We start from the raw sequence: 21697 nt of genomic DNA on the forward strand, positions 1-21697 counted from the left end.
ATTGTTTGATACATCAGTAAAAATTAAGCATTGAATATTTTTATTTTGCTTAATAATAAATTTTGATTTTGAAAATTCATTATTTCATAATTTCGATATTATTAATATGGTATTATTTATTTTATTTTGAATAGTTTTTGATAAAAGTAAAATATTATGATTTACATATTTTCATTGTTAATAAAATAAGGAAATAGTTTATTTCAAAAATAATATTAATTTAATATTTTTTGACACTTTTTGTTAAAAATCTATATTAAGTAAAAGTTAATAAGATTATCAAACATAATCGAAAATTTTTAATTATCAAACCTAACCCAAGTGAATCAACGGTATCACCTAATAAAAATAAATTATTTGTTTAGACAAAAATTTCATTACTGCTAATGTTTTCAATTTTCAAAATGATCTTATTTGTTTTAGTAAAAATAAGGAAGAATTTCAGAATTTTGATTACAATTTTTGAAAAGGAAATTATCTATTCATATTCCACCTAAACATGTGGTTTTATAAAATTTCTTCTAATTTTATTTCATTTACCGCATAACATATCATTATAAAATAAACAACTTAAATTTTAAAATATCATTTTATTTGTATACTTTTATATTTTATATTAGGCATAATCATAAATTTAGCTCTCAACGTTTATATCTTTTGTCAAATTGACCATTATTTTTTTTTTAGCTAATTTTGTCCCTCAACCTTTCAAAAGAGTCAAATTATTTTTTTTTTAAACGAAAATGCTAAATAAAACATTAACACCACGTTTAGTTCGCTGTAATGGAATAGAGCTGTAATGGAATAGAGTTGTAATGGAATAAAACTATAATGGAATAGAGCTATAATCAGTAATTCAATTGTTTGGTTGAATGGAATGAAATAGAACTGTAATAGTATTCTTGTGTTTGGTTGAATAGGATGATGTTGTAATAGCATAAGAAAAAAAACTAAAATGGCCAAAATACCCTTAGTAGAATTTTTAAGTTAATTTTTGTTATTAAATTTTACTAGGATTATTATTAAATTTAATAATAAATAATTTAGTCATATTTTAATATAATTATTACCAAATATAATTTAATAAAATGAAAATATATAATTTAGTAACATTCTTAATATAATTATTATTAAAATATGAATTAATAAAAATCATAACATAATCTCATGGATCATAGTTGCCAATATTACAAATATTAATCCAAAAACAATAATCATTCTCATTTTTTTATATATGAAAAATATCAAACATCTATACACCAAACAAACCCGAGCAAGCAGACCCTTATTTTAACTTCTCTATATTTTTCCCCAACTTGTTAACATCAATTCCAAAAATCTTCCCCCAAAAATATCAAAAGAAAAAGGGTCCTGCTACTGCCATTGATGTATCTTCAATCTGAATCACTTTCCATACTCCTCATGGCCTTCAATCCTATTGGCCTCTGCATCATGCCAAAACCCCACATCAGAAACATGAATCGACTTCTTCCACAAGCCTATAATAGAAAGCAAAATGTTAGATCATGGTACCTTACTGATAAAAAAACAATGAAGAAAATAAAATCACCTTTAGATATATACACATATATATACACACACAAAAATAAAAAATGGGTGGAGGATAACAATAAGACTTCAGCTAATTTAGAAACAAACTACAACGAAATAGTTCTAAATAGAAGTCAGCAAATTTAAGTTCTAGCACTAATAAGATATTCATGCCAATGAGTTTATAACAAAAGATCTACGAAAACACTATGATTCTGTCAATATCCACAAAATTGTTATAAGTGACACTGTAATTAGCCTCAGAGCAAATCTTATGGCACCATAAAAAACAGATACAAGGAGACGCTCTATCTACTTGGTTTTAGATCCAAATGGTAAGAATAGAAGACATGAATCATAATTAATCACAAATCAAATTTCTTAACAGTAGGATGGTAATGGATCACATGGAGATATTCTTATCACATCAAGAATGAGGCGCATCTTAATAGAGTTTGAATTACCAAATTTAAGTTATATTCTTATCACATCGAGAATGAGGCATATCTTAATAGAGTTTGAATTACCAAATTTAAGTTATAAATCAGGTTGCTAAATCAAGATTAGATACGATTTATCCATCTGATAATGCTAGGAGATACATGTATCAAAAATCAAATCAGGACCAATCCAGAAAGAACTAATAACTTTCAGAATAACACAAGCAAATCCATACACCATGCTCAACACTTGTAACCAGATTTTTCTTGCCTATATTTAGGCTGTAGGGCCCAATTTTTGCCCGGCCTGCTAAAGAAACCAAAAAGAAAAACAAAAACCAAACAAAAATAAAATATTAATGGTTCAGTCCATTTACAATAAGCCCAAGCCCCAACAACCCAAAAATAATCAAACCACCAGCAAACCCTAGCCGCTCTTCAAACGCCCCAGCACCATGACCTTCCCTCTTCAGCCGCCGCAAGATTCGGAGCCAGCCTCCTCCACATGCGCCACTCCTCCACGCGCGCCTTGCCTTGCGCGCCGTACCTACAACAACAAACAAAACAGCAACGAAAAAGAAGGAAAATAACAAAAATAGAGTTTTGATTTTGTAATTTTCGGGCTATAAAAACCCTATTTTCATGTACTCAAGGGGGGTTTCAGTGTAAAATACGAGAAACACAGAGAGAATATTGAGAATACAAAGAATATTTTTCAAAAGGTGATTGCATTTCTTTTGTATTTTTTATTTTATTTAACAAAAAATAGCAGTAAAGGGAAAAGGGGTGAGGCTTACCGTACCTTCGAATCTGCTCCGAAAAGGGTTAAAAAACCCAATCCGGCCAGCCTCCGGCCACTAGTTGCGGCGAAACCACGGCGAACGGACGGCGGCGCAAAGGGGTTGGGATAAAACCCTAGCAGAGAGCATCTGATTTTATTTATTTATTTTTTTTCTCACTCGGTTTTCAAATAAATTCAGAGGAAAGAAATTGTTTTAAATAATAAAGCAAAACGGCGCCGTTTTGGGGAAGGATCCGCGCGTTGACCCGACCCGGGCTCAGGATCCGCGCCTTCCTTTCAATGGTTTATTTGCGCATTTGACCCCTCCAATTTGCGTCGCGTTTCAATTAAACCTATTTTGTTTTTTCAAAGTTGGGTCGCATGTTTGATTTTTGTTTCAATTGGGTCCCTCGCTGCGCAGCGTTTTGAAAGGACGGGATAATTTCCCTTTTGGTCCTCCACTGTTATGCGCGCATTCAAGTTAGCCCATTTTTTCGTTTTAATTCAATTTAGCCCATTTTTTTAGTTTTTATCACAATTACGCCATACTATTATCTTGTTTTATTTTATTTACTACTATAATATTATATATTATTATTATTATGCGCATATGCATGTTAGTATGTATATACTTTAATATTTTATATATATATATATATCTATTGTATGCACATTGTATTATTACTTTGTTTCATAGTTTTTTATACATATAAATATACATACATACATTTTTAAAAATTTTGTTTACATACACTTTTTATTTTTTAAATTATTATAAATATTTTTTAGTTCATGTATCCCATTATTTTATATACATATTGTACATATATATATGTATTTGAATATATACGTATGCTAATTTTCACGATTGGTCTATGTATATATACTTATACATTTCGCTTTTTCTTGCCTTTGTAAATATGTAAACATTTGCATATTTTCATACTTTTATTTTATTTTATTTTTTTACAATTTTATTACATATATACATGCATATTTTTAGAAATTATTATAAGTTCGTTGTATATATTTCTTCACTTACCCTTTTAATGTGTACACTTATATTTGTGTGCTAAGTATGGGCCCACTCGTATTTTCGAATTTGCTTGGATATTGTACTTGTATATATATTTTGTAAATACATTCTCATATATGTTTTACATTAAAGTTTTTGTTTCATATCGTACATTAACTTTAACATACCTTTTTAGAAAATACATTTTGGTTTTAACTTTACATCAAGATTATTTTCTTGATTCAACGGTTTTTTTTTTGAATAAAAGCAATATTTGAAGTTTGGGGATTTTCGAAGGAAATTGAGCCCTAACGTATTGGGTTCGGATTTTCTTCGTTAATCTTAAATGACCGAGGATATTCTTTATTCAAAATGCATGAGTATAAAAATCATTTTTGGGAACTTGATTTGTTGTGCCCTAACGTATTGGGTGTGGCATGTTACTTTCTAAAAATGAAGATTTTCACATAAAATAAAAGTGATATTCAAAGTTTGGGGATTATGAGGAATTGCACCCTAACGTATTGGGACTCGATTTCTTTACATGACTTGAACCATTGATTATCCTTTTTCAAATTTCATTATTTGAGTTGGTTTTAAAATCTTTTTGACTTTCGACACTTAGACATTAAATAATCAATTTGGTACCAATTTTGGGCGTTACGAGGGTGCTAACCCTTCCTCGTGCGTAACTGACTCCCGAACTCGTTTTCTCAAAATTCGTAGACCAAAATCATTTTAAGGTGAGCCGATCGCACCTTAATAAAGGATCGGTGGCGACTCCAATTTTTATTTTTAAAGTGTACTAAAATTTTTGTTTTCAAAAAAACGGTTTCGACAGCTTGGCGACTCCGCTGGGGACATTTGAGAGTCGAGCCAGAAATTGATTCATTTTTGTCTTTGTGTCGAACATCAAAAGTTTTTAAAAAATTCATGATTTCCCTTTATACTCATTTTTTTTACCATGGAATGTTGGCTACTTTGCATTTGCATTTGCATTTTTGCATTACACGGTCAGTTTTACCCTTTAAGTGGGAGCGAGAAACTAGTCCTTCGTGAGGTTTTCACCTCCGTGCAGGGTAGTGGACCGCTTCCGGGATACATCTGTACCTATGTCTTCGTGAGATTTTCATCTTCGTGCAGCCATAGGGAAATGTGTCCCCCTGAACTGAACTCGATCCATATGAGCCTATAATGGGTGAGGATCGAGAAATCTGCTGGTTCGGGTACCCTTACTCTAGAAACTAAACCTCATATAGTGAGCTTTAGGAACTTGACCTAGGTAGAACTATCCCAAAACCCTAGTGGATTCCAGATTAAGTGTTTCTTGCTATTTCATGTTTGTATTGGATTATATCTCTATATGTGATACTGACTTGGGTTTCTTTTGTTTTGATTGCATGACATCATAATTGCATAACATTTTTTTTAGAAAAGAGATGTTGATTTGAGTTCGGTTGCTAAATAGAGAGCTTGTCATGGAAAACGGATTTCTTGATAAAGTGGAAGATAATACGGTTCTCCGAATATAGTCCAAGAAAGCGTGATGCGAGAAGTGTAACAAGAGGAGTATACGACTTTGCTGCATTGATTCAAGATTAGCAAAGAAGCTCACAAGCATAGGTGATCAAGGAGTTGCAACCTGGATGAAGTAAAAATGAGCTAGTAGATGTTTATTGAAAATTCGCGAGATGCATCTTAATGGTCGTTGTCTTCGCTTAGAGTTCGAGGACGAAGCCGTATATATATATCCACTTTGTGTAAAGAGATTTGTTTTCTAGTGAAGTTTTCTAGTGAAGAATTGAACCAGAATCAACGTCTCTTTTTGCATTCATTTCATGCATTTACATTTCATTACATCATATGCACTAAACACCGTTTAATTGATCCTAATTAACTAAAATCATTGCTCAGTTAACCTAGAAACCAACCAACCCAACACCGATACGGCACTCGGGAAAAGACAAAAGATATGGATCAGAGATTGAAAAAGCTCGAACAGTATCAGAAGGAGATGCAGGACCGACTCCAGCTACAGGTGCAGGAGCGGTTAGACAAGATGAAATAAGAGATGTCTGAGAAGATGCGAGAATCCCAAGAAGATATAGTGACAAAGTTAACCCAACTAATAACTAAGGGAAGTGATAAAGGAAAGGGCCCCATGGCAAATGTTGAAGAGGGAGATGATGATGAACCTCTCTATCCTTCAGGCTTCACCCCTCCACATGTTCGAACCCAAGTTGAATACCCGCACAAACCCACTGTTACAATCAGGCCTCAGCAGTCCCAGGCCAGTGCTTCGAACTTTCAAGTTAGATTGGGCTCTAACCTCGAAAACTACCCTGTTAACTCTGCCATTCCTAACTTCGATGAAGTGGCTGAAAAGGAAAGAATAAAGGAAGAGTTACCGAAACAGTTAGAGGAAAGGTGCAAATGGCTCGAGGAGAAATTTAAGGCGATGGAGGTCACTGAAGGCTATCGTGGGATTAACGCTAAAGAGCTGAGTTTAGTTCCAGATTTGGTACTCCCCCATAAGTTTAAGATGCCAGAATTCGAGAAGTACAATGGGGCAAGTTGCCCAGAAGCACATATCACAATGTTTTGCAGGAGAATGGCTGGATATGTTAACAATGACCAGCTACTGATTCATTGTTTCCAGGATAGCCTTACAGGGGCAGCATCTATGGTACAATCAACTGAGTCGTACCACGATTAGTTCATGGAGGGATTTGGCTCAAGTATTCATGAAACAATATAGTCATGTGACAGACATGGCTCCTGATAGAATCACCCTTCAAAACATGGAAAAGAAGCCGAGTGAAAGCTTTAGGCAGTACGCACAGAGATGGAGGGAAGTCGCAGTCAAGTTCACCACCGCTCTTAGAAAAGAAACGACCATCTTTGTTCATTAACATACTGAAAGCCCCATTCATTACGCATATGTTAGGAAATGCTACAAAAAGCTTTTCTGACATAATTATGAATGGTGAAATGATCGAAAATGCTATAAGAAGTGGGAAAATTGAGGCGGAAGAGAGTAACAAGTGGTCAGCCTCAAGGAGAAGAGCAAATGAGGTGAACAACACAGGTTATTCTATATCAGTTGCTGTAAGTCATCCAGGAAAGGGGGTTGCTAGTCAACAAAGTTCAATGAGACAGGAATCTGGAGTGAAACCAGGTACTGAGAAGCTCCAGTTCACGCCAATTTCGATGTCGTATAAGAAGCTGTACCAAAGCTTATTTGATGCGCACGTTGTTTCCCCTTCCTACTTAAAACCCCCACAACCTCCGTATCCCAAGTGGTATGATGCGAACGCACAGTGTGACTACCATGCGGGAATTACAGGGCACTCAATCGAGAATTGCATTACCTTCAAAAAGCTAGTTGAAAAACTCATCAACATGGGTGTTGTCAAGTTGGGTAACTCATCAAGTGCAGAAAATCCGTTACCCAATCATGATTGAGGATGGAGGGACTGCAATGTATGAAGAAGTGGTGAGAAATTTGCACATCGATGCCATATATGCAGACACATTTAAATGGATCCTTGTTAGATTTCGCCTTAGAGGTGTTCTAAATAATGGGACTGTAGAGGAAACCCCTAAAGTATTTAGAGTCTGTTAGAGTAATGTCTAGAACACACTTGTTGCCTTCAGCCTAGAAGCAATAAGAATTTCTTTGTGAAATAGGCTCACGTCTGAATATTATTATTTTAATGAATACATTATTGCAATCATCTTTGAGCAAATGTTCTTTCATTCTTTACATTTTTTTCATTCTTTCAGATTTTTTCTGTCAAATTATTCATTCATTTATTCATATTACTCATACATTCTTTTGTATATTCTTCGGTACCCACCATGGGTCCCCAAATATCAATGACATGAGTGACGCTGCTACAGACTTAAAATCGTCTTTTGAGTGAGACATGTGTTTAGAGGGATGTCATGACTTTGAGGATGTCATAGATTGTAGCTTATCTCCTGACTTGTTGAGGATGGTAAAGCAATAAGAGAAACAAGTGAGATAGTAGAGACAGCGATCTTGAGAGAACAGGCATGACCGAAAAATAAAGCAAGACATTGCTGAGTTACTTCAACAATTTAAAGATGCCTTCACATGGTCATACCAGGATGTATCCTGTTTAAGCGCTGTCATTGCAATCTGAACAATAGCCCGATATCAGAAATTTGCAGTATGTTCAAGAATGATGTAGTGAAAACTCTATCGGAGTAGTGCCTCTCTCTTTAAGTTCATATTTGAAGTTGAAATTCTTTCTCTCCGGGTATTGGCTGAGCAAGTTGGATGAAGCAGAACGGATCCAATCGCAATGTGATCAATTGAACTTGATAGAAGGAAGAAGACTAAAAGCTATTCGTCACGGTCAGATGTACCAGAAATGAATGATGCGAGCCTATAACAAAAGGTTCATCCCAGAGAATTCCACGAGGGTGACCAAATGTTGAAGATCTTCCTTCTACAAAAAAAAATGTTTTGGAGGGAAGCGAATGCCAAATTGGGAAGAACCTTATGATTATAGAGAAGGTTTTTTTCCCCAAAGGCTTTGATTTTGAGCGAGATGGATGATAAACCTGCAAAGTCCTGTAAACACAGATTCAGTCAGGAAATACTCCGCTTAAAGAAGGAAAGGACCAAGGTAAAAACCCGTAAAGGGAAGTTTGGTTCCAAAAAAAAAGTGATGTGAAAAAATGAAAAGATGAAAATGAAAAATAAAAAAGTAAAAATGAAGAGGCTAAGGTGAAAACCCGCAAAGGGCACCTTAGACCAAAGGGGATTTGAGTTGAAAACCCAAAAAGGGCGGCTCAAATATTGATCAGAATGGGGCATGAGATTATCGGAGCAGCTCAAATACTGATCAGAACGGGGCATGCAATGGTCTTGCTATACTTGAATCAACAGGAAAGGGTAGGCGACATTTTGGGGGCATCGACAAAGTACTGTAGATCTCCTAAACACATGTTAAAGTCAGAATGGTCTTCAGAAAGTCTGTACAGAGAAGTTCAGGCTGCGATATCTGGGGCACCTAATCCTTATACTATTTTTGTTATTCTTGGAACACTTTATTCATTTCCAAGATATGCATTTCTAAATCAATTTCTTTGTTATCCATCTTTATTATCTTTGACAACTTATTCATTTCGAGCTATGCTCAGAACCAACTCAATTCTTATCCATGATCTTTTTTGCAAGCATGTTGCATTAGAATAATGATTAATGGACTAATAAAATTTTCACAAGGGAAGTTTTGCATATTACTCTAGAAGTCTCTGAATAATATAGGAACCTTATATAGGACTATCATTTAGAACGCACCAGGTTGGAAATTTGATAAGGAAAAGTCTAAATTCAGACTATCCCTTTGAGGTTTTTCTTGTCTAAAGTATTATTTGAACAAAATGGCAAGATGTCGTGTTGGTGACAAAGCTTCAATGAACAAGCAAGCAATGATTACCGAATAATAAGAAGAAGTTGTTCTTGGAGAAGATTTCTTCATTTGTGCATCAGCATTTGGTACAACACCCTGGGAATGGTGTAAGAGACCAAAAAGTTTCACATCATGTATCATTGAATTGTGATAGCAGGGGATTGATAAAAGGCCAAATCTTTTACATCTTGGTCTACAACGGGAGAAAGATGGTACAAATTTTTGCATCCCAGTGGATTAAACTTTGAAGGTTACAGTGGGGCAATCTGACTAAGTGTTTCTTTGGAGACGCCAGCTGAGCAAGAAGGTGTTATAACACATTAGTGATGAAACCTTAATAAACTTAGAGTAATAATAACCCAAGCGTTAAAATATCATTTTCATGACATTCTGCATTCATTCAAATGTCATTCATACATGTCTAGTTAGGAGCATTTGAATCATTCTGATCATGACATCCTAATCACTAGGCATAATTAGGTTCATACAGTTCATTATACAGGTCATGTTCCCCAGAGAACAGATCAGTGATGATAACAGATCTTGCCTTCCTGCATCGACAGTGAAGCAGATCGAAGACACCAACCTCGCCTCCCTCGGAGACAGTGGAGCAGGTTGAAGATAGCAGATCTTGCCTTCCAGGATAGAGAGCGGAGCAGATCAAAGATGTTGAATTTTACCTCCCTGAGGTTGCAGTGGAGTACATTGAAGCCAGTAATCCTACTTCCCTGGTCAGCAGTGGAATAGATTGAAGATTTTAGATCTTGTCTCCCTAAGCAGTAGTGGAGCAGATCAAAGATAGCGGATTTTACCTCCTTGAGGTTACAGTGGAGTACATTGAGGCCAGTAATTCTACTTCCCTGGGCAGCAGCGGAATAGATTGAAGATTTCAGATCTTGCCTCCCTAAGCAATAGTGGAGCAGATCAAAGATGGTAGATTTTACCTCCCTGTGGTTACAGTGGAGTACATTGAAGCCAATAATTCTACTTACCTAGGCAGCAGCGGAATAGATTAAAGATTTCAGATCTTGCCTCCCTAAGCAGTAGTGGAGCAGATCAAAGATGGCAGATTTTACCTCCCTGTGGTTACAGTGGAGTACATTGAAGCCAATAATTCTACTTCCCTGGGTAGCAGTGGAATAGATTAAAGATTTCAGATCTTGTCTCCCCAAGCAGTAGTGGAGCAGATCAAAGATGGTGAATTTTACCTCCCTGTGGTTACAGTGGAGTACATTGAAGCGATGAATTACGCTTCAGGCAGCAATGAATAGATTGAAGATTTCAGATCTTGCCTCCCTAGCGAGAGTGGAGCAGATCAAAGATGGCAGATTTTACCTCCTTGAGGTTACAGTGGAGTACATTGAGGCCAGTAATTCTACTTCCCTGGGCAGCAGCGGAATAGATTGAAGATTTCAGATCTTGCCTCCCTAAACAGTAGTGGAGCAGATCAAAGATGGCAGATTTTACCTCCCTGTGGTTACAGTGGAGTACATTGAAGCCAATAATTCTACTTCCCTGGGCAGCAGCGGAATAGATTGAAGATTTCAGATCTTGCCTCCCTAAGCAGTAGTGGAGCAGATCAAAGATGGCAGATTTTACCTCCTTGAGGTTGCAGTGGAGTACATTGAAGCCAATAATTCTACTTCCCTGGGCAGCAGTGGAATAGATTAAAGATTTCAGATCTTGTCTCCCCAAGCAGTAGTGGAGCAGATAAAAAATGGTGAATTTTACCTCCCTGTGGTTACAGTGGAGTACATTGAAGCCAGTAATTCTACTTCTCTGGGCAGCAGCGGAATAGATTGAAGATTTCAGATCTTTCCTCCCTAAGCAGTAGTGGAGCAGATCAAAGATGGCAGATTTTACCTCCCTGAGGTTACAGTGGAGTATATTGAAGCCAATAATTCTACTTCCCTTGGCAGCAGCGAAATGGATTGAAGATTTCAGATCTTGTCTCCCTAAGCAGTAGTGGAGCAGATCAAAGATGGTGGGTTTTACCTCCCTGTGGTTACAGTGGAGTACATTGAAGCCAGTAATTCTATCTCCCTGGGCAGCAGTGGAATAGATTGAATATTTCAGATCTTGTTTCTCTAAGCAGTGGTGGAGCAGATCAAAGATAGTGAATTTTACCTCCCTGTGTTTACAGTGGAGTACATTGAAGCCAGTTACCATATTTCCCTGATATTGCAGTGGGTTGGATTAAAATGATGGATCTTATCTCTCTGAAGTTGTAGTAGAGCAGATCGCATCAAGATTTACCCTTAAATTGTAGTGGAACAAGTTGAAGCTATAAGACTTATCTCCTTGAAGTTGCAAAGGAGCAGACTAAAGATAGCAAATTTTGTTCTTTTGAGAAGCTACAAGGTACAAGTCCTATCTCCCTGATATTGCAGTGGAATAAATTGAAGCTAGTTCCTATACCTCTGAAGATGCAGTAGGAAGGAATGATGCTACCTGAACAAATGAAGCATTGAAGAAGTTGAAGCTTAGTAAGACCGGACACAATTGGGCTTTTCAGTCTTTGTTCTGTTCCCGTTACACGAAAACAAGCAAAGAGGGGCAGCTGTAGGGCCCAATTTTTGCCCGGCCCGCTAAAGAAACCAAAAACAAAAACAAAAACCAAACAAAAATAAAATATTAATGGTTCTGTCCATTTACAATAAGCCCAAGCCCCAACAGCCCAAAAATAATCAAACCACCAGCAAACCCTAGCCGCTCTTCAAATGCCCCAGCAGCATGAACTTCCCTCTCCAGCCGTCGCAAGATTCGGAGCCAGCCTCCTCCACATGCGCCACTCCTCCACGCGCGCCATGCCTTGCGCGCCGTACCTACAACAACAAACAAAACAACAACGAAAAAGAAGGAAAATAACAAAAATAGAGTTTTGATTTTGTAATTTTCGGGCTATAAAAACCCTATTTTCATGTACTCAAGGGGGGGTTTTCAGTGTAAAATACGAGAAACACAGAGAGAATATTGAGAATACAAAGAATATTTTTCAAAAGGTGATTGCATTTCTTTTGTATTTTTTATTTTATTTAACAAAAAATAGCAGTAAAGGGAAAAGGGGTGAGGCTTACCTTGCCTTCGAATCTGCTCCGAAAAGGGTTAAAAAACCCAATCCGGCGAGCCTCCGGCCACTAGTTGCGGCGAAACCACGGCGAACGGACGGCGGCGCAAAGGGGTTGGGATAAAACCCTAGCAGAGAGCATCTGATTTTATTTTTTTTCTCACTCGGTTTTCAAATAAATTCAGAGGAAGGAAATTGTTTTAAATAATAAAGCAAAACGGCGCCGTTTTGGGGAAGGATCCGCTCGTTGACCCGACCCGGGCTCAGGATCCGCGCCTTCCTTTCAATGGTTTATTTGCGCATTTGACCCCTCCAATTTGCGTCGCGTTTCAATTAAACCTATTTTTGTTTTTTCAAAGTTGGGTCGCATGTTTGATTTTGTTTCAATTGGGTCCCTCGCTGCGCAGCGTTTTGAAAGGGGATAATTTCCCCTTTGGTCCTCCACTGTTATGCGCGCATTCAAGTTGGTCCTTTTTTTAATTTCTTTTAAATTCCCCCCACTTTTTCGTTTTTAATTCAATTTAGCCCATTTTTTTAGTTTTTATCACAATTACGCCATACTATTATCTTGTTTTATTTTATTTACTACTATAATATTATATATTATTATTATTATGCGCATATGTATGTTAGTATGTATATACTTTAATATTTTAAATATATATATCTATTGTATGCACATTGTATTATTACTTTGTTTCATAGTTTTTTATACATATAAATATACATACATACATTTTTTAAAAGATTTTGTTTATATACACTTTTTATTTTTTAAATTATTATAAATATTTTTTAGTTCATGTATCCCATTATTTTATATACATATTGTACATATATATATGTATTTGAATATATACGTATGCTAATTTTCACGATTGGTCTATGTATATATACTTATACATTTTGTTTTTCTTGCCTTTGTAAATATGTACACATTTGCATATTTTCATACTTTTATTTTTATTTTATTTTTTTACAATTTTATTACATATATACATGCATATTTTAGAAATTATTATAAGTTCGTTGAATATATTTCTTCACTTACCCTTTTAATGTGTACACTTATATTTGTGTGCTAAGTATGGGCCCACTCGTATTTTCGAATTTGCTTGGATATTGTACTTGTATATATATATATATTGTAAATACATTCTCATATATGTTTTACATTAAAGTTTTTGTTTCATATCGTACATTAACTTTAACATACCTTTTTAGAAAATACATTTTGGTTTTAACTTTACATCAAGATTATTTTCTTAATTCAACGGTTTCTTTTTTGAATAAAAGCAATATTTGAAGTTTGGGGATTTTCGAAGGAAATTGAGCCCTAACGTATTGGGTTCGGATTTTCTTCGTTAATCTTAAATGACCGAGGATATTCTTTATTCAAAATGCATGAGTATAAAAATCATTTTTGGGAACTTGATTTGTTGTGCCCTAACGTATTGGGTGTGGCATGTTACTTTCTAAAAATGAAGATTTTCACATAAAATAAAAGTGATATTCAAAGTTCGGGGATTATGAGGAATTGTACCCTAACGTATTGGGACTCGATTTCTTTACATGACTTGAACAATTGATTATCCTTTTTCAAATTTCATCATTTGAGTTGGTTTTAAAATCTTTTTGACTTTCGACACTTAGACATTAAATAATCAATTTGGTACCAATTTTGGGCGTTACGAGGGTGCTAACCCTTCCTCGTGCGTAACTGACTCCCGAACTCGTTTTCTCAAAATTCGTAGACCAAAATCATTTTAAGGTGAGCCGATCGCACCTTAATAAAGGATCGGTGGCGACTCCAATTTTTATTTTTAAAGTCGACAACTAAAATGTTTGTTTTCAAAAAACGGTTTCGACATAGGTGGTTTAAAAGGTTGCAATTTTGAACATGTTTTCTAGTATAGAATTTTAAGAAGCAACAAAAAGATTCATAGGACCAAAGAGCCCCGACAACAAAATACTAGTAAACGTAACTAATACAAGTTACAATGAAGCCCATAATACCGGAGGCGGAGCAAGTTCCTCTTCATCCTCCTATGATTCCTTGATATCAGAGTCATCAATATCTTCATCATCCCATTTGCTTTTAAGTTGTTCCTTTGTAGGGAGAGGTGGAATCTCATCCTCTACAACAATAACATACAACTTCTTGAGCCAAAAAGAAAAGGGGGGTTTCAAGAAAAGAAAACCAAGAATAAAAAGAATGACATAATGCAATAGGTTCTCTAACTAAGATTGGAAACAAACCATAATCTTTAGCACTTATTAACAACTTAAAAACATATGAAATACATAATAGAAATGAATCTGCTTTAAGGTCTCTTTACACTTTAAAACTCCTATACAAAATTACGAGGCTACCATCAGGTAATGTTTCAAGAAAAGAACTAGTGAATCCCAGCAATTGAAGCCAAGACTAGATTCCCAGGATGTTGCCACAATTACTGATCTTCCACTACATGCAGTTTTTCTTTTAAATCGAAAGAGAAAAAAACCCTAAATTTTTCTTTTTGGTCTGGTAACACCATAGTCGATTTCCCAAGAAACTCAAAGCAAACACCTTTGAAACATCTCAACTCAACCTCATAAAATCCAAAACCAAAAATCAAGTAAAAACCCTAAATTTCAATAAACCCAATAAACATTTAGCTTTAAAAAAAGAAATTTCCCACATTCAAGTTCACACTTAATAAAACATGAAAAAGAAAATAGAATCACTTATCAATCAAAGCCCTAGGAATTAACAACAAATTCGGGACAAAATTAAAACTTACCCCAGTCTTCCATCTTCACTTAACAACAACTCGCCTTGTTATCTTTCTAGCATTTGTGAAATCAAAGCAATGAAATCAAATAGGGGAAATCAGAAATGCAGTGAAAAAGCAAAAAAAAAAAAAAAGGAGGAAAAAAAGGGTTGCAACTCTGCAACCAAAGGATTTTATTGGCTGAAAAGGAATGAAGCTTCAATAGATTGACTTAGTCTCCTTTGTAATCAAAGGAAAAAAAAGGAAACGTGGAGATAGGAAGAAAAGAAAGTTACAGTTTCTTCCTTCTTTCGGTAGAGGTGAGGGCAAAAATTGAAATTGGGAAAAAAAATTCTTATTCCAAGTGTTGAATGATGATTCAGTGGTGAGAGAAGGGAATGGCTATTCAGCCAATTCTTGTAATAGACCTTGAATCAATTCAGGCTCGTAATACCATTACAGTCAACCAAACTAATGTTTGTTGGTGGTCCCGCTGAATTGGGTTGGAATCTATTCATAAACCCCCCAACCAAACATGCTGTAATTTTTTTAACAATGTTGGTGTGGTTGGCATAGTATTATTTGTCTTATATGGTCACATCAAGAAATAATTTTTAAAATAATAAAATATTCAAAAAATAAAAAATTCAAAAAAGTATATATATATAAATATTAAAAAAATAAGTACACGTGGATTGTCATGCATGCTATAATGTTTAAAATTTTAATATTTTAGTCAGTATTTTCATTAAAAAAATAATGATTCAACTCTTTTTTGAAAGGTTGATGGCCAAATTTGACTTTTTCAAAAGGTTGGGGGACTAAATTTAGCTTAAAAAAATATGGTCAAATTGACAAAAGATGTGAACATTAATGGCTAAATTTATCATCATGCTTTAACATTATTAAAAATATTTAATATTTTAACAAATTTATGATATCCATATTGCAATTTTTATATATTTATTTTTAATATCAATATTCATTTTTATAATTATTTTTAGGTATGAAACTTTAATAACCTAATTTTTTATAACAAACTTATATATCCAAACAAACTAATATTTTTAAAAAATAATTATTTATTGAAACAAAATAATCACAAATACTGACATATAAAAATCTCTAAAATTTTAATATCCTTCATTATCAGATTTGCAACAAATATAATCCTTCCATGGCCATGGTCACTGACAGCAAATGCCAGCCAGCCCCAAAACTCTTAATGAGAGCAATAAATCATTGGTCTCTAGTTTGCAAGTCATAGTGGTCCATGAACCACCCCCTTCCCCCTTTTACTCTTAAATACACCACTGCCATTGCATGAAATGGTCAATTCAAGCCAGCCATTGCTCCAATCTCAGCACTGCACTTTGGCCTTTATGGGTTCATTGGTTATTACTCTGTGGTCACACCCTCTCTTTGATATTACATTTATCTTTATAATTCGAACTCTGATTTATTGGACATCACTTTTTTAAAAGATCCGCGTGAATCAACGAAATTTAATTACAAATTGAATTCAATGTCTTTTCGAAAATCATGGAACCCTTGCTGGTTCTTTGATTGAAAAGCATAATTTCGTAGGCTACTTTTGCCTTTACAAATTTAAACTTCTTGTTTACTTGCGTTTTATATCAACGTAAGATATTTGAAAGATTTATATATCCCGAGGTTTATTTATTTATTTATTTAAGGACTTCAGAATTTCTAATAGGTTTTTAAATTTTGTTTGTCCATATACGATATTAAAAAATTGTGGGTCTCATTCTTACTATTTGAATATGTCATGTTTAGATTTTGTCCGATTCTTTTTAAATTGGTTTGGCTTTGATCGGTTCTTCTCTTGTTGTGCGTTGTAGTGGTTGGATTTTACATTGTAATTGGTTGAACTTATATTTATATATGTATTGTACTTTATTAATGTTTGACTAGATCAATAAGGATTTGGGCTGGCAACCGGGTTGTAAAACTGATGAAATCTACAAAAGGGAAAGAATGTGAGCTATGAAGGGTGCCAAAGTTGGCTCTCAGATGCTTAAGTTTGTGTTATGGTTAAGCGAGAATGAATAAATGTAGAAGGTGATTGTCGAAATCACTTTTTGAAAACAAAAATTGAGTCGACTTATTTTTAAAAAAAATGAAAATTGGAGTCGCCACCGATCTTTTATTGAGGTGTGATCGGATCACCTTAAAAACGCTTTTGGTCTACGAGTTTTAGAAAAATGAGTCCGGGAGTCAATTACGTACGAGGAAGGGTTAGCACCCTCGTAACACCCAAAATTGGTACCTAATTGATCATTTAATGTCCTAAGGTCGTGTCGAAACCATCTTTAATTTTAGATTTAAAAACGGGAATCGACTTTGAAAATAAAATGGGAGTCGCCACCGACCTTTATTGAAGGTGTGATCGGATCACCTTGAAAACGATTTTAGGTCTACGAATTTTGAGAAAGTAGGTTCGGGAGTCGGTTACGTACGAGGAAAGGTTAGCACCCTCGTAACGCCCAAAATTGGTACCGAATTGATTGTTTAATGTCTTAGTGTCGAGAATTTCGGAAAGATTTTAAAATACGATCCTTTTATCTTGAATAAAATGATTTGGATGATAAGGCTCACTTATTTCAAAGAGATAAATTGTCACACTTAGTAAGTTAGAGTGCAATAGTTCAATCTTCGAAAATAGGTTTGTCCTTTTGACTTTTAAAATCTATGCATTTGAGAAGGATATCTGATTATTTGGGTCAAATGAAAAAAAAATCAAAACCCAGTAAGTTAGGGTTCGATTTCACAAAATTCCTAAATATCGAATATTGCCTTTATTTTAAAAATCATTGATTCGAGGTAGCAAAACATCAGATCCAGTAACTTAGGATCCAACATTTTGAAATCCCGAAGAGCTTTTTTTAGAAGTTGTATGGTTTAAAAAAACACTTAGCTATTTGAGTTCTACGAGAAGAATCGAAGCCCAATAAGTTAGGGCACAATTATCTCGAGAATCGCGAACACAACTTTTTTTGAAAATTTGTGAAATAAAATGATTCTAATGCTTTAATGAAACATTATTTTTAAAACAAATGTGGTACAATTGAACACAAATGTACAATGTAATAGAATAACTTGCAATCCAATCGTACACAAAAATATTAAGCAAGCAATAGATAAATTCAAATAAAAATAACAATAATAATTTTAAGCACATTAAGCAAATACCAATATTAACAATTGACAATTAAAAGAATCAATAATAAATTTCAAATGACACATTAAGGTAAGGAATATATCATCTCAACAATGATTTTAAAAAGCAAAGATACATTTGAGTTAGGAAGTAGGTTTAAAAGAAAATTAAGAATGATGTTAAATAAAATAACTTTATTTGAATGAATTTTGAAGTGAATATTATAAGACGTACAAGCATGAATTTAGAATGAATATTTCATAAGCATATTGTGAATAATATATAATAATATACATTGGAATGAATGCAATATTGGAATATTTTGAATAAATAGAATATAGGAATTAGTTTAAAAGAATATAATTTGAAATCATTGATAAATTATAAAATTAAATTATTATAAAAATAATTTTATATAATAGGAACACATGATAAAACATTAATGCATTGCAATGAAACAACGTTTTAATAACAATATGACAAATCTAAAAATAACGCATGATAACAACTCTAGAACGCTAAAACAAAGAATTTGATTCGCAAATAAAAACAAATAAACAAAATTGAATGTCATTTTTTTATAAAAATTTAAAATCACGAAACATACTAGTAATAAATATGAAATGAGATAAGTAAAAGATATAACTAATATAAAGATAAAAGGATACTAGCAAATATTAAGAAAAATTATAAAATTAAAGAAAATACTAAAATAATGGTAAACGTAACAAAAAAAAGATTTAAATTAAAAGGAAAATGTTTGAAGGTTTATATTTGTAATCGATTCAAAACCCAGGGACTAAAACATCAATTAAACGCACAGGTCTGCAAACTCAATTCACACCAGCGAAAACGACGCCGTCTAACCGTGGATCTAAATGAATATGATATCAAATATGCAATACAAATTACAAACAATTAAAGAAAATAAAACGCAGTTTCAGTAAACACACAAGGACCTATTTAGCAAATAGACCAATTAGCCCAGTATACGCGGATCCTTCCCCGGATCGGGTCACCGCCTGGATCTGGTCATCAAACGACGCCGTTTTGAAGCTATTATGTTAGCATCAAACGGTGACGTTTTAGTCCCGTGTTTAAAAACAACATAAACCCTAAAAAAACTAAACACTTCCACTTAAAAAAAAAACTAAACCTAAACTCCCTCTGCGCCTCTCGACGAACCAACTTCTCAGACCCTTCAATCCCCACTCACCTCCGATGACGACGGAGGGAGAGAGGATGCGGTCACAAGGTATTTTCCTCCCTTTCTATACTCTCCTATTTTGTTATACTGCTTGAATATTCCAATCACCTTTGGAATTCTCTGTTTTTCTCTTTGAATTTTTTTCTTCTCTTATTCGATAATTCTCTGTGTTTTTTGTGTGTTCTTAACTGATTACAAGGGCCTTTTGCCTTTTTGTTTTTATAGGCCGAAAATCTAAAACAAAAGTACAAATAAAAAAGAATACAATTTTCTCCTTTTCTTTGCTACGTTTTTCGTTTGCGTTTGCTACAAGTACGGCCGTACGGTGTCAAGGGCGTGGCCCGCTTGGAGAAGGCGCGCGTGGACCTGGCGTAGAGGCGCGCGGGGATTTGACTCTGCTACGTTGTTCGTCTTTCGTTTGTTGCAGGAATGGCCGTACGATGACGTGAAACGGCGCAGCGCATAGAGGCGTAGGAAGAAGGAGGCGCACGTGCGGGCAACGGCGGCTGAAGGCTTAGGGTTTTGGTCTATAGGGTTTGTAGAAACTGTTTTGGTCATGGCCCTATTGTAATTGGGTTTGGGCTTGGGTAATGTATTTGGGTTTAATTTATTTTGGTTTGTAATCTGGACTATTTTTGGACTGTTATAATTTTTGTTTGGTTTATATTTTTTTATTATTACGGGCCGGGCAAATTGGGCCTATTACAGGTCGAATGTCGAAAAAAGATTAAAAAGCGATTTCCCTTTTTAAAAAAAATCTTTATTGAAAATTATTATTTTGAAAACTAAAAATTTTGGTCATCTTGCCTCAATGAAGAATTCGAGACCCCGTAAGTTAGGGTGTGATTCTTTGAAGTTTCGATGACAACACACGAATTTACTTTTATTAAAAACCTCGTCTCGAGAAATTAAAATGTTCCAGTGAGTTAGAACATAACATTTCGTATTCACGAGATAAGCTTTGGCTTGAAATTTTTTATGCTTTAATTTTAAAAATGATTGGTTCTTTAGACTCGTTGAGAAAAATCGAAACCCAGTAAGCTAGGGTACGATTTCTAGAATTTTGAGCCACAAAATTGCTTAATATAAAATATATCGGACAAAGGTTAATATAACGCGATTTTATAGTAAAATGGAAAATGAATTACAATGCTAATTAGGGGTGAGCAAAACTCGATTCGACTCAAAAAAATCGAAAAAAAATTCGAATTTTGAGTTAAACGAATCGAGTTATTCGAATAAACTCGAATTTTTTTTTAAATTTCGAGTTCGAATCGAGTTGAGTTTTCGAATTCGAATAATTCGAATATCAAACTATAATATTTTTCATTTTTACCCTAAACTCCCAAACCTTTTTACTTTTTCCTCAAAACATTTACTCCTTCCCACTTTTCCCCCAAAACTTTTACTCCCCTCCCCTCCCAACCCCCCAATCTACCCAAAATCCATTTCCCACCAAAATTTTACTCTCCCATTTACTTTTTCTCAAAATTTTACTCCCAAAAACCCTCAAAACCTTTTATTTTCCCCCAAAATTTTTACTCCCTCTCACTTTTCCCCTAAAACTTTTATTCCCTTTCCATCCCACCTCTCATCTACCCCAAACCCTCCCCCCTCCAATTTTTTTTTTAATATTTTCACTCCAAAATTTTACTCCCCCTATTTACTTTCCCTCAAACTTTTATTCCCCAAAAATTTTTATTTTCCCCCTAAACTTTTACTTCTCACCCTTTACTCTCAAATAAAAAATCAAAATTATCCAAAAAAAATCACTAAACATAAATGTTGAAACCATTTTTTTTATTAGCACAAAAATGGGGATCGACTTTGAAAATAAGATGGGAGTCGCCACCGATCTTTTATTAAGGTGTGATCGGTTCATCATTAAAAATTTTAGGTCTGCGAGATTTGAGAAAATAGGTCCGAGAGTCGATTACGCACGAGGAAGGGTTAGCACCCTCGTAACGCCCAAAATTGATACCGAATCGATTATTTAATGTCTTAGTGTCGAAACTTTGAAAAGATTTTAAAATATGATCCTTTGAAAAGAAAATTTGAATAAAATGAATTGGACGATGATATTTACTTATAAATCATCACACTTAGTAAGTTAGAGTGCAACATTTTAAATCCTCAAAATTAAATTTATCTCTTGACTTTTAAAACCTATGCATTTTGAGAAGGATATCCGATTATTTGGGTCAAATGAGAAATCAAGACCCAATAAGTTAGGGTTCGATTCCACAAAATTC

At 34.4% G+C, this 21697-nt stretch overlaps 1 long non-coding RNA gene across 3 annotated transcripts; it reads right to left on the minus strand.

The window, feature by feature from the left end:
* Positions 1–1119: 1119 nt before the first annotated feature.
* LOC105791009 (uncharacterized) lies at positions 1120–15484 on the minus strand. Of its 3 annotated transcripts, none has more exons than XR_008197747.1 (3): positions 15088–15484; positions 14288–14439; positions 1120–1499 (listed from the first exon to the last, which is right to left on the minus strand). It is a non-coding gene; the product is annotated as an uncharacterized LOC105791009 (long non-coding RNA). The 3 variants fall into 3 exon arrangements; XR_001132721.2 differs by having other exon boundaries at positions 1122–1499; positions 14318–14439; XR_008197746.1 differs by lacking the exon at positions 1120–1499 and having other exon boundaries at positions 14188–14439.
* Positions 15485–21697: the final 6213 nt, after the last annotated feature.

Source organism: Gossypium raimondii, chromosome 7, assembly GCF_025698545.1.
Source record: "Gossypium raimondii isolate GPD5lz chromosome 7, ASM2569854v1, whole genome shotgun sequence".
Lineage (NCBI taxonomy): Eukaryota > Viridiplantae > Streptophyta > Magnoliopsida > Malvales > Malvaceae > Gossypium > Gossypium raimondii.